General features: G+C 36.7%; 1 protein-coding gene across 2 annotated transcripts in view; it reads left to right on the top strand.

The window, feature by feature from the left end:
- LOC105224774 (ephexin-1) overlaps window positions 1–12197 on the top strand; it is a 100993-nt gene that overhangs the window by 24097 nt on the left and 64699 nt on the right. The window contains exon 1 of one of the 2 annotated variants that reach the window (XM_049458276.1): window positions 1914–2799. The exons of the other annotated variant lie outside the window; for it this stretch is intronic. The gene's annotated coding sequence lies outside the window, so the exon portion shown is untranslated. Of the gene's footprint in view, window positions 1–1913; window positions 2800–12197 lie in introns of those variants that run through there. 2 annotated transcript variants of the gene reach the window in all.

Here is a 12197-nt window from a genome sequence, read left to right as displayed (position 1 = left end):
TTAAAGTTAGGTTGTAACTCATCATAAACAACTTCTTCATCTTTGCGGAGCAGCTTCTTTATGGTATGGAGACCAACCGCAATGAAAGGATCGTGTCCTACCATTTTGGCGAGCTTATCAGCCAGTTAATTTAATTCTTGACCAATTACCAGGAGAAGCTGTGTGAGATCCAGCACGATTTCAAGTGCCGCCGTTGTATATGTGTTCACGGCACTCAATACGCAGATGCAGGCGAGTCGTTACAGCCTCCTTAGTTGAAGTCCTACTGAAGTCCGTGATGCTTTCGGGGTCCAAGCCACCTCTTCAGTATTTGCCAGATAGTCGATTGCATATCACAAGTCTTTTGACATGGTCAGGTGAACATGCTGCTTCCACCGCAGAGTGGACCAAGATATTTTACCATATTAGTCATCTCTGTCTTTCTGCCTCCTAGGGTTAGGTTCCTAGTATCATTGACAGCGGATTTCATTGCCAGTTAGCAAAACGAGCAGTTTGTCCACGAAAAGGCTCCATAACAAGGGGGATAGCACACCACCGTGTGGAGAGCCTCTTGTAGTGCTGATACGAATTTTGGTATCCCCTATCAGTATATCCCATACTAAATGGAGATTAATTTGAGGAATGAATGAATACTTTCATTGAAAAAAAATGTTCCCCCATTGGTAGATCATATACGTTTCGAACCACATAGTATAGTATATTATCTCGGGTACCTGTACATATGGCATAATTTTTTAAGCGGCATTATTAGATCTGGTTTACTCCAGTTTTGAAATCCCAAAGTTTGTCTCACGCTTTATATTTTTGATTCATGTTCAATGATTTTTAGTCTATGAGATCAAGTATGTTACCACTGGAGTCAAAAAATGAATTAGCTTCCAGAAAAACTCCACATTTTGATAATGGTTAAAGCATAAAACTGCTGTTTACTGGGTGATGCTTCACCACAATGCAGCACGTCAAAAGAATTGTGGCAGAATCACATTATTGGCGATACGCACGCAAAACAAATAGAACAGCAACAGCACATAAGCATCCAAAGCAGCACATGCTCACACACTTGGCTAGCTTTGCGTTGCAGTGGGTGCCAAGCGGTACACAAATTAGGTGCCACTACAGAACATACTTACTAATCTAGTGCTGCTGCATGCGGCCAGCCGCTGTGCGCGTTTGAGTTGCCAATGTCTGCCGCATGCTTTATTTGCTTTCGAGTTCACTGCGCCGAGCTCACTTAGCTGAGTTGTGTGCATCTTCAAGTGTGTCTGCTAGAGATCGCTGCAGTTGCAGGCGCGCTTTGTTAATCAAGCCATTGTAAAGCATTTCTGTTGCTGCAGTCAGCGTTGGTATGGAATGTTATTGTCTATACACACACATACTTATAACTTTTAGGCGCATGCAGAAGCGTTGTTGGTACGTGTTCTTGGCGCATCTTCCGCCACCGCGCCGCCGTTTCACTACTTACATATTCCTCAAAGCTAGCGTTAGTGCTCACGCTGACTCCAATCTTCTTCACGGTCTCTCTGCGCTATCTCAGCGGCTGGCTGGCACCGACTCTTGATAGCCTGCTCGTGGCGGTCGCGCTTGTCTGTTTTCCGCCTGTCGATAGCACATCTGCCCAGCACGCACCGACTTCAAGTGTGTCTTCGAGAGTTGCGCACTCTCCAACGCGCTCACTTTGCTCATTTGGCTTGTGCTGGCTATGACGGAGTCACGTCGTCGTTGCTAAATGTTTGTTATTATGCGAGTACGTTACGTCCTCAATATTCATTAGTAGTGTGCGCGCTCATATGCTCTTGACTCTGTCGCATTTTGGTTTGCGCTGTTGTTTTTGCTTTTTCGCTTGTGTTGCTGTTGGCCGCTTTGCTGACTGGCTTGACAGCTTAACTGTTTGGAATTTTTCAGTTTTCTCGCAGTCGCGCTACGTATAAGTCGCGCTTAAACGTTTTCACTAGGCGTATGCCACCTGGGGAAAATATAAATAGAATTTTATAAATAGTTTAGTGCATTATAATTAAGAATTCAGCGAAAAATTTTACAAGTGCACATAAATAAATGCTTAAGTGGCGAAATAATTAATGCAGTAATTTGAAAACTTTAAGTTAGCCAAATAAATTGAGTTGAAATTATCAAGCGAAAAGTGCTGACTGGTGGCAAGTGAAACGGAAGTGCAACGAAAAGTGTTAAATGTTTAATGAAAGTGCAACGAATGTGAGGAAAGTGCAATAACAGCAAAGTAATCAACACATATGCACAACATAACAGCACACATGCAGCGCTGTTGAAGTGAAAATTCGCCACTTTTTGCATATCTACTATTTATAGGCTCGCCAATTGCAGCAAACAGGTTCAATCGAGTACGCATGCGCAGCTAGTAGAAAAGTGCACAACGGCCAGACACCCAACTTGGCGACTGAAAAGCCATTTAGCACACACACACACACGTACTTACAGGAGCAACATAATTGTTTTCAGTCAAAGTATCAGCCGCAACCAGTTGCGTTAAGCAACAATAACAAAAGTCACAAAATTGTATTAAGAATAGTCACTTCGAAATTTGTTTTTATTTAGCTAGTGAAAAAACAACAACAAGTGAGCGCGCTGTGTGTTGAACTCGAACTTGACTTGAATTTCGTCGAACGGCTGACTTTTCGTGTTGTTCGTGTTCACATTGAGCGGCGCTGGAATTCCAAATATGTGCGCAGCTCAGCTCCGTTGCGTCGCCGTTCGTCTCCTGTTGTAATGTGTCGGCTTTTGTGTGGAGCTCAGCGGTTTTTGCGTCACAGGCACACAGGCTTCATGGTAATTAAAAAAACCCAACTAATTCTTATCTTTACGTAATTATTTTCAACAAATTGTGTTTGCGTTTTTTTTTGGTTGAAATTTAATCGCGTATGAAACGCTAACTGTAATTCAATTACTGCCATATTGTTACGTTAAATATGTGCGCCGGTTGGACTTAACCCTTTAATGATCAACTATGAATTATATTAATTTTTAAATTCCTAGGCTGTTTTCTACCTTTCATTGGGTCTGTTTTTTACGTGGTGGGTGCCAAACCTTTTTCTATCACGAAAAAGGTAAAATAAGTTTGGCATGGAGTTTTTAACACTCAGAAAGAAACAAGTAAAAGGAAGAGTATCTGATACTCTTTAAAATGTAGCTATAAATCTTCAGAGCTGAGTTGATTTAGTCATGTCCGTCTATCTGTCGTTCCATCTGTCAGTATATACGAGAACAAGTCCTTTAGTTTTTGAGATATCGACCTGAAATTGTGCACAAGTTCTTTTCTCTCCAAGAAGCTGCTCATTTGTCGGAACCGCCGATATCGATCCTCTATAGCATATAGCTCCCATACAAATACAACGATCGGAATCATGTACTTGTATGAAAAACTTTATCGCTTGACAAAATATCTTCACGAAATTTGGAAATTTATTGTCAAAGACAAGGCTATAATATCTAAATATCAGCTAATGAATGTTTATTTTTGGAAGATTATCTCTTTTCAATGTTGGCCACGGTTATGTCTTAGACGGTTCATCGTTGAGTCCAATTTTCAATGACTCGTTCGAGCATTTCGACTGGTTACCGGCAAATGACACGTGTGATGTTTTGCTCAAAGGCCTGAATCGAAGTGGGATTGTTCGCATAGACTTTACACTTTGCACAGGAGTCCAAAGGAGGAGAAAAGAGTCTAACGAAGTGTTATTACACGATCTGGTCACCAATATCGACCGATCCATAGTGTGAAATTATCTGTTCTCTCAATAAATCCATTGATTGGTGCGATGTGTGAGAAGTGACACCGTCTTGTTGAAACTAAAGGTTGCTTAGATCACGAGCTTTAACTCAGGGATCGAATAGTCGTTTATCATGACGCGATAACGTTCGCCATTGACAGTTACGTTCTCATCTGCATCATTTTTGAAGAAATATGGACCGATGATTCCACCGACTCACGAACCACATTAATTCGTTGTTTTTTCTGGATGCAATGACAGCTCTTGAATCTCTTCAAGTTGCTCTTCGTTCCAAAAGCTACAATTTTGCTTGTTTACATACCCATTGAGCTAGCAATGGGCCTCATCGTTGAACACAATTTAGCCGAAAACGTCGGAAAACTTGATAACTTGAAAAAACTGGTAGGTCGTTGTGTGGAGGACTACATAGAACATGCATACAAATTTTATAGTAGTCGGAACATTTGTGTTCGAGAAATCTCTGAAGCAAATTTGAAAGTTGTAGCTTAGAGAAAACGATAAACTGGTTAACCTGATTGAACTGAGCAGCTAACCTTTAGAAAGCTGTAACTCAAAAGCTAACGTTATGCGAAAAATCGTTTTTATTTTTATTCATATTTCATGGTTGGTGTGCTCCTCAAAGGGTTAAGCTTTCTTACTGAGTTAATTATAATTTCTTTTATTGTTATTATTTTTCGGCGTTTGCGCGTTTTGTCTTAAATTTTTATTAAACAACTTTTTGTTGACACTTCGGCGGTTGTTTCACGCACACACATCCACACATATAAATACATATATTCGTCTGTAAATATGTACGTGTATGGTATGCATATACTTGTAAATGTGTTTGTTCAGACTTAGTGAGTACGTGTCGACCTTTAAGAATAACCAAGCCTGCTTTAAATATTTTGAGGGTCATCTTCGTCAAATCATATTCACACGCATACATACTTACATGCATAGGAGAACCGCAAGTCACATTTAAATACTAACAGTTAGCTATTGCCAATTGAGCGTTAGCACTCGCTTTTGCATTCACGCGCTACTGCATGCAACGTACTTGATGTTGCTGATTTTTGAGGCATCCACTTTGAGTAATTGCTAATTACATGCCACTTTAGGCTGCAGCAAAAGTTGCCGAAAAACTTAAAAATCCAACCAGAACCATAACAATAACAATAACAATAGCAGGCAGCAGAAGTGTGGAAACAGCGCTGACCCTCAAGCTGCACGACAGGTTGTGTTGCTTTTTTATTGCTTTGCCGGTAGGTTAGCCCATGTAGGCTTTGTTGCATCAGTGGCTTGGCCACTTAGTCGGCGGCTAAATTGCTTCTTAACACTTCGTCTACTTTGTTGGCTACTTATGCTTGTGAATACATACATATTTATGTATATAGTTTGCCGTTATTAGCATTTAGCATAGTTTATGGGCTGCCTGATTTGCTGCTGTGCTATTTTGTTGCTTGCTGACGCTGCTCGTTGCTTGTCGTTTATTGCTTGGTTGGTTAATTTTTAGCGCGCAAACAGGGTGTAGCCATTACGGTAATTAAAGAACACCAACTGGCTTAAAAACAAGCATGTGTTTATATATATGTATATACTACATTAGGGCGGATAAATGTCCAACGAAGCAGTTGCAATTAAAAATTATTATTATTTCGTTGTTTTTTTCTTAAAATATTCACACAAAAAATCTATGAAACGAAATATTTTTTCAAGTCATGTTGTCAGATGTCACTGACAGTCATACAAACCGAGAAAATACTGGCGCATGGTCGAAATATTTTTTATTTAAACTATATCTATCCACATCATAGATTTATGCCATGCCTCAGACCATCGTTTGAGACCATTTTGTAGAAAATTCAATTTCCTATAAAATTCAATTCTTATAAAATCTATGAAACGAGATATTTTTTCAAGTAATTGGAAGCTAGATATGAATTTTTCTGCCTGATGATAAGAAAAAAAAAAATAGAAAATTGTTCGGCGGAGTATCTTTCCATTACAATTAACAGCTCATATTTGAAACGATTTTCGTAGAGGGGTTAAGAATCGATTTTTCAGAGTATCAGAAGAAAAAAATTTCGATTTTTTTGACTCACCCTAATAAATAAATATATATGCGGAAAAACACATATGCTTGCGCAACAACACGAGGTACATATATACTTGTAAGTAATGCAATCGTGCGCGAAAGAAATCTAATTAAAACTGAGTTAAGGAAGGTATAAGTATAATATAACAGTAATATATATGTATGTATGCATATAATATATGTACATATTTAAATAAGCTCAGCCGAATTCAGTTTTTACGTAAATAACATATATCTGGATAAAATGCAATTAAAGCAAAAACACATTTTTGAACCGAACTAATAACATACGTCAGAATATTCAGGGCTGCGGCGTTACTAAAAATACTAAACTCAGATTTATCAGATTCAAATTACTAAACCCAGCAGCTTGAACTGCTAAATATTGGAGTTTTTAAAGCCAAAACACTTCTACAGTGGGAGCACATCTTTCGGTAAAGATTTTGAGCTTATCAAAAATTTGCTCACATGTTTTAATTATTTTTTCTTATGCCGATATATTCCCATAAAGTATTTGGTGGTTATAGAGCCAGGATTAAAAACTTTTTTCGCGTCTGATTTAAAGGATGTTGATGGAAATCGTTTTTAAAATATAACGGTAAATCCTTATCTTTATAATAAAGACATGGAAATGACACGGAAAAGCAACAACAAAGTCATCGACTAGAACTCGTACAAGATAGTATGCGAATTTCTCATTAAAATAGTATATACTCTGTGCCCAAAAAATAAGGTGACATTGTATTTATTTTGAAAATTCTTTATTTATTCTTCCAAATCAATTTCATTCCCTTCAAAGTAATCCCCTCCCGATGCAATGCACTTATGCCAACGGATTTTCCAATCTTTGAAACACTGGTTGTAGTCACTTTCCGGGATGGCCTTCAGTTCCGTCTTCGCTGCGGCTTGAATCTCCTCTATCGTATAAAAACGGTGTCACCGGGGCGGTCTTTTGAGCTTGGTGAACAGCCAGAAGTCGCACGGCGCCAGATCAGGTGAATACGATGGTTGCGGAACGATATGGGTTGAGTTTTTGGCGAAATGATCACGAATTATGAGGGAAGTATGGGATGGTGCATTATCGTGGTGTAAAAACCAAGAATTGTCTTTCCACAACTCCAAACTTTTTAGGCGGATAGCGTTACGCAAATGACGCATAACGTTCAAATAATATTCCTTGTTGACTGTTTGACCGATTGGAAGGAATTCATAATGCACAACACCACGATAATCGAAGATAACAGTCAACATAACCTTGATTTTTGAGCTACTTTGGCGCGATTTTTTTGGTCTCGGCTCTCTTTTGGCACGATATTCGCTCGATTGATCGGTTATTTCGGGGTCGTAAGCATAGATCCAAGTCTCATCGCCAGTTATAATGCATTTCATGACACCCTGGTAGTCGGAAAGCATCGTTTCACACACTTCAACGCGACGCCTTTTTTCCAAAAAATTCAATGTTTTCGGTACCAGTCGAGATTTGACGCGCTTGAGGCCCAAAACATCCTTCAAAATGGTATTGGCTGAGCCTTTCGATATGCTAACTTCATCAGCAAGGTCTCTAATTGTTAATCGATGGTTTTTCAACACCAAATCTTTGATTTGTTGAACGTGAGCTTCGTCGGTTGAGGTTGATGGTCGCCCTGGACGCTCTTCGTCTTCGACACGTTCACGGCCGGCTTGGAACTCACTATACCACTTGTAAACATTTTTTTTAGACATAGCCTCATCACCAAAGGCTTTCTGCACCATCCTCAACGTATCCGCAGCAGAAAATTGATTCCGTAAACAAAATTTAATGCAAATTCTTTGCTCAACAAATTTCGACATCGCAAAAAACGAAAAACTCTCTTTTAGCAGCTCACAAAACGACACGTATGTATATCAAACACTAATGAATATTTTGACATGAAATTTGACATAAATGTGACTGACAGTACTACCACCTAAAAATAAATAATTCTCCAAATACTTCGACACGTGCAGTTTAAATTCAAATCTCACCTTATTTTTTGGGCACAGTAAGAAAAATATCTCTGCAAAGAAAGAATCATAACGCTATTGCGCATGTTCAAAAGACATTTTAGCGCAGGCTTCTACCACAAATCTGACCGTTTGTTTGAGCATCTAGTTAAGGTTGTTCGATTCGCTGGAGAGTAACGCTTGGTGAATCGATAAATGCTACTGTAGTATATAGCTATAGCTATTGCTTTTTTTCTTTTTTTATGCTTTGATTTGGATATTATACGACTCTGCTGGCTGTATCTTTTGGTTAGATAGGTATTAAATAAAAAAAAAAAACAAGTTGCATTGGTTTGGCTGTCCTAAATTTGATGGCATTCCCTGAGCTTCTATTGTTCTTGATTATATGTTTTTTCCATAACTATAAAAAATGAAGAGTCCAATGACTTTAGAAAGGTTGTAGTTGTTCTGCCATCATACATTGGGACAGTTTGATCAAAAACACAAGCCTATGAGGGGTGCAAAGCTTTTAAAAAGGGTCGAGAGATTGTTGAAGACATGCCTCGTTCTGGACGAGCTTCAACCTCTTCAACTGATAAAAATATTAAAAAGCTGAAGGAAACGGTGCTTAAAAATCATGCCGATAAAATTGAAATTTTTTTCATCGTGCGATTTCTAATGCTACATTCGTGGAGAGCTTTATAAATGCCGATGAGACAGGGGTTTGTGAGTACGACATGCAAACAAGTTCATTGGAATGGAACCCGTTTTCAGTCCATCGAAGAGATAAAACAAAATTCGCTGAAGGAGCTGAACGATATCCCAAAAAGTGCTTAGAAAAGTGTTTTGGGTACTTGTTTGTATGTTATTCTGCCACCGTGTAACTCGGAAATGTTGAGTAATGTAATTCGTCTGCTTTAATTTTTATATTATGCACATATAATCTACTATCTATTTTTTTACCATCTGATCCTTATTTTAATATTTATATATTTACTTTTATACTTACTTTGAAAATGAATTTATAATACGTCTGTATACATATTTTTTGAAATGCATGTTTAGATACATTGTATTTACATACACGATTTATATAATTTGCCTGCATGTTTTCCACATCGATCCACCATTTGACCGCACTAATTGAACACAAGCCATTTGGCATTATGTTATGCTAAAAGCTTAAGCTTCGCCTCTAGTGTCAGCACATACACACACATACGCACAGTTGGGCTACCGTGAAGGGCAGACAAGCGGGCGCATGGTAGGACAGACTGTCAATCAAACAGCTACGCGCCATAAATGTCAATAAATTGTATAAAATTATAGACGAATAGTATTGGTGTGCATAAGTGCGCGCATAAATATTTTCTTTCCATACGATTTACAACACCACAACAACAAAAGCAATCAATGATAACCATTGCAGAGGCAAAGCATTCGCTATTCGTTTGGCATACACAAGCTGCCACCCTCTCTGGAGACCGCTGGTGCGCATCTGTCAACCTCAACCAAACACTCGTTGCCACTGATTTTCATTATTGTGTGTCTGTGTATGTGTGCGTGTTTGTTTGCGCGCTGTTATGGCAGCTGCTGCAAGTGTTATTTTGCTTTATTGACAATCGGCCAGCCAATTGTTACACATACGCCCGAGTGTGCCACAACCACCCGCGTCAGTAATTTCTTGTACAATAATCACTTGTCGCGGTCGTTTCCACTCATGAGCTCACTTGCATACGCATATGTATGTACATTGACACTTACACACGCATGTAACATATGCATAGCACTTGAGGGTGTTTTGGCTTTTGCAAGTGGAATTCAGTCAGTTAGTTAGTTGCATTGGTTAGTTGCTGTTGCCAGCGGTTGGCGAGCGGCAAACTGACGTTTGTTCGAACTGAAAGCGTGTGTGGTGGTTGTTGAGTCGTTATAGGTGCCATTGGTTTTGGTGTATGTGTACGTTGCTTTGACAACACCAAAAAAATTTTAAATTTCGACCAAAACAAAAGTATGGTGCATAGAGAGAAAGGAAAAGTGTTCAAGTTTTTATTCCTGACTTAAGGAAGTGATGACGTAAAAAAATATGAAATTGTTTTTGTTTCATAATATTGAAACAACCTCGATTTAAATTTAAATGCAGATTTAGTGAACTTTTGAAAAAATAAAAGGGATTACACATTCAAGCAAGTTTTCTGGTAATTGCATACGTTAAAGCGACCAAAAAATGTCATAATACCATATAGTGAAGGTGGATGAGCTATTACTGCACACGACCTACAAAGTGTGAATTAAAGAAAAGTGCATATGAAAATCCAATAAGTGTAAACCTTCATTGAGCTGACCTCGTACCGTAGGGGTAGTCAAGTTGATTACATTAACATATGTTATATTCGAACCTTTTCAATACATAAAAATTTGGTAAGAATTGTTACTAGAGACCAAATAATTATTATTGGACCCGAGTTTACTTTTATTTTGTGGTTCTAAATGCTAAACATATTATAATAAAATATTTAATTGCTTTTTATGAAAAAAACTCTGCTTTTGAGATTTTCGTGTGAAAGAGCAAGCACTTTTAATCTGCTAAGTTAAGTTAAGAAAAATTCTGTTTAATTTAACGATGAACTACTATATTTTTTTTAATTTTTTACTTTTCAATTTTTTTTTTTAATTCTGGTGAAGAATATTTTTTTTACAGTTTTTAAATATTTTTTTAATAATATAATGGTTTAAAGATTTTCAAATAAACTGGCATAGAAAAATTCTGTTTAATTTAATGATGAACCACTGAACCTAAAAAATATATTTTTTTTGTACTTTTTTACTTTTCTATTTTTTTTTTTTAATTCTGATAAAGAATATTTTTTTACAGGTTTTAAATATTTTTTTGTATTTTTTTATAAATATTTTTTTTAGTTTTCAAATTTTTTTTTTTATAATAAGCAAAAAATACTTTTTATCATATTAAAAAAAATTTTATATTAAAAAAAAAAAAAATTATATTTAAAATTTTTTTTTTTTTAGTTTTTGTAAAAAATATTTTTATTTAGTTTTTAATAGAATTCTTAAAACATTATTGCCTTCACGATATGGTACTTTTGAATCATTACTAGTGGCTTGTATAAGGCAAGGCTTTTCTCTTATTCAATATAACCACAATGTAGTTTGAAAGGCTTTGACTTAATCGATTTTTTGTATACTGTTTCCAATTTTTATCGAAAAACTCTCCACGGTGCCCTGAAATGAGAGGGAAATAGTCTCCCACTTCCGTATGATAGCATATAGACCGTAAATTTTATGACCAGCGTACAAGTTAGATTCAGCCAGTATATCTGCGCCATCCTGGAAAATTATATTCACATCGTTGCTATGCGGCTTCAATATCAACCCTTCTCGCTGATCTAAAAGTCCACAATTTATATTTGTAGACATGTAATAGTATGAATACTCCTTGGCTTCCTTGAACAAGTGAGCTATTAGTACTGAGCTCTATACTTTATGAAAGATGTAAACCTTTTCCAATATTTTTGGCATCTATCAATTGGAGATTTTCAACAGAGACAAGATGGATTTTTTGTTGCATCTGAAGTCAAGTCCAAGCTTTAACAACCCTCATCCTTAAACTTATTTGAAGACATCATAATAATAATATGGTGCTGATTATTATACGGATGTTGTTGACTCTTTTTCAGCTGCCATCCCGCCCCGGTACACAAAGTATTGAGAAATACCCTCTGATGGTATTCCTAAGAAGAAACAGTTTGATGTATTGAAGCAGCAGTGATTTGAAAGGCGCTGTAGGCATGCGGGAGCTGCGATTGTTAGTTATAGCAAAGACAACAACCAAACAAGAAGTGTGGAACTTGACTAAAATGTTGTCTAGGCATTAGAGAGCTATCAAAATGGTTGAAAAGATGAAATTATTTGACAGAAATTTGTGATATAGTAACAGTCCACCTTCTGAAGATGAAGGTCTAGATGGAAACAAAAGTCTGTTAAACCGGTAAATTGGTGGAAGGTTGCACTACTGTATTTAAAATAAAATTTTAAATATTCATGCATTCTCAAAATCTTAGTGCTGCCATGAAGGTTAAGCATTTTTTCTGGTCGTTTTCGTTAGTTTCATCATCAAATGTTAATAATATCAATATCACTTCTTTTTCACTCAGCTTTTATGGATTTTGTTAAATTACATATTGTATAATTAAAAAAATTCTACATTTAAATTAATTAAAAAATTAATTAACTGAATTAATTAAAAAAAAAAATTATAAATTATATGTTCATCCATACTACTAACACAATAATTATTAAATTTCATAATAGATTTTTTTTTCCTTTTTATAATATATCTTAAATAAATGTCAACAAATTCTTGTCAATAGTCGATTTATTCA

Source organism: Bactrocera dorsalis, chromosome 5 (genome assembly GCF_023373825.1).
Source record: "Bactrocera dorsalis isolate Fly_Bdor chromosome 5, ASM2337382v1, whole genome shotgun sequence".
Classification (NCBI taxonomy): domain Eukaryota; kingdom Metazoa; phylum Arthropoda; class Insecta; order Diptera; family Tephritidae; genus Bactrocera; species Bactrocera dorsalis.
The sequence above is the reverse complement of the archived record's forward strand: the minus strand, read 5'-3'. Positions and strand labels throughout refer to the sequence as shown.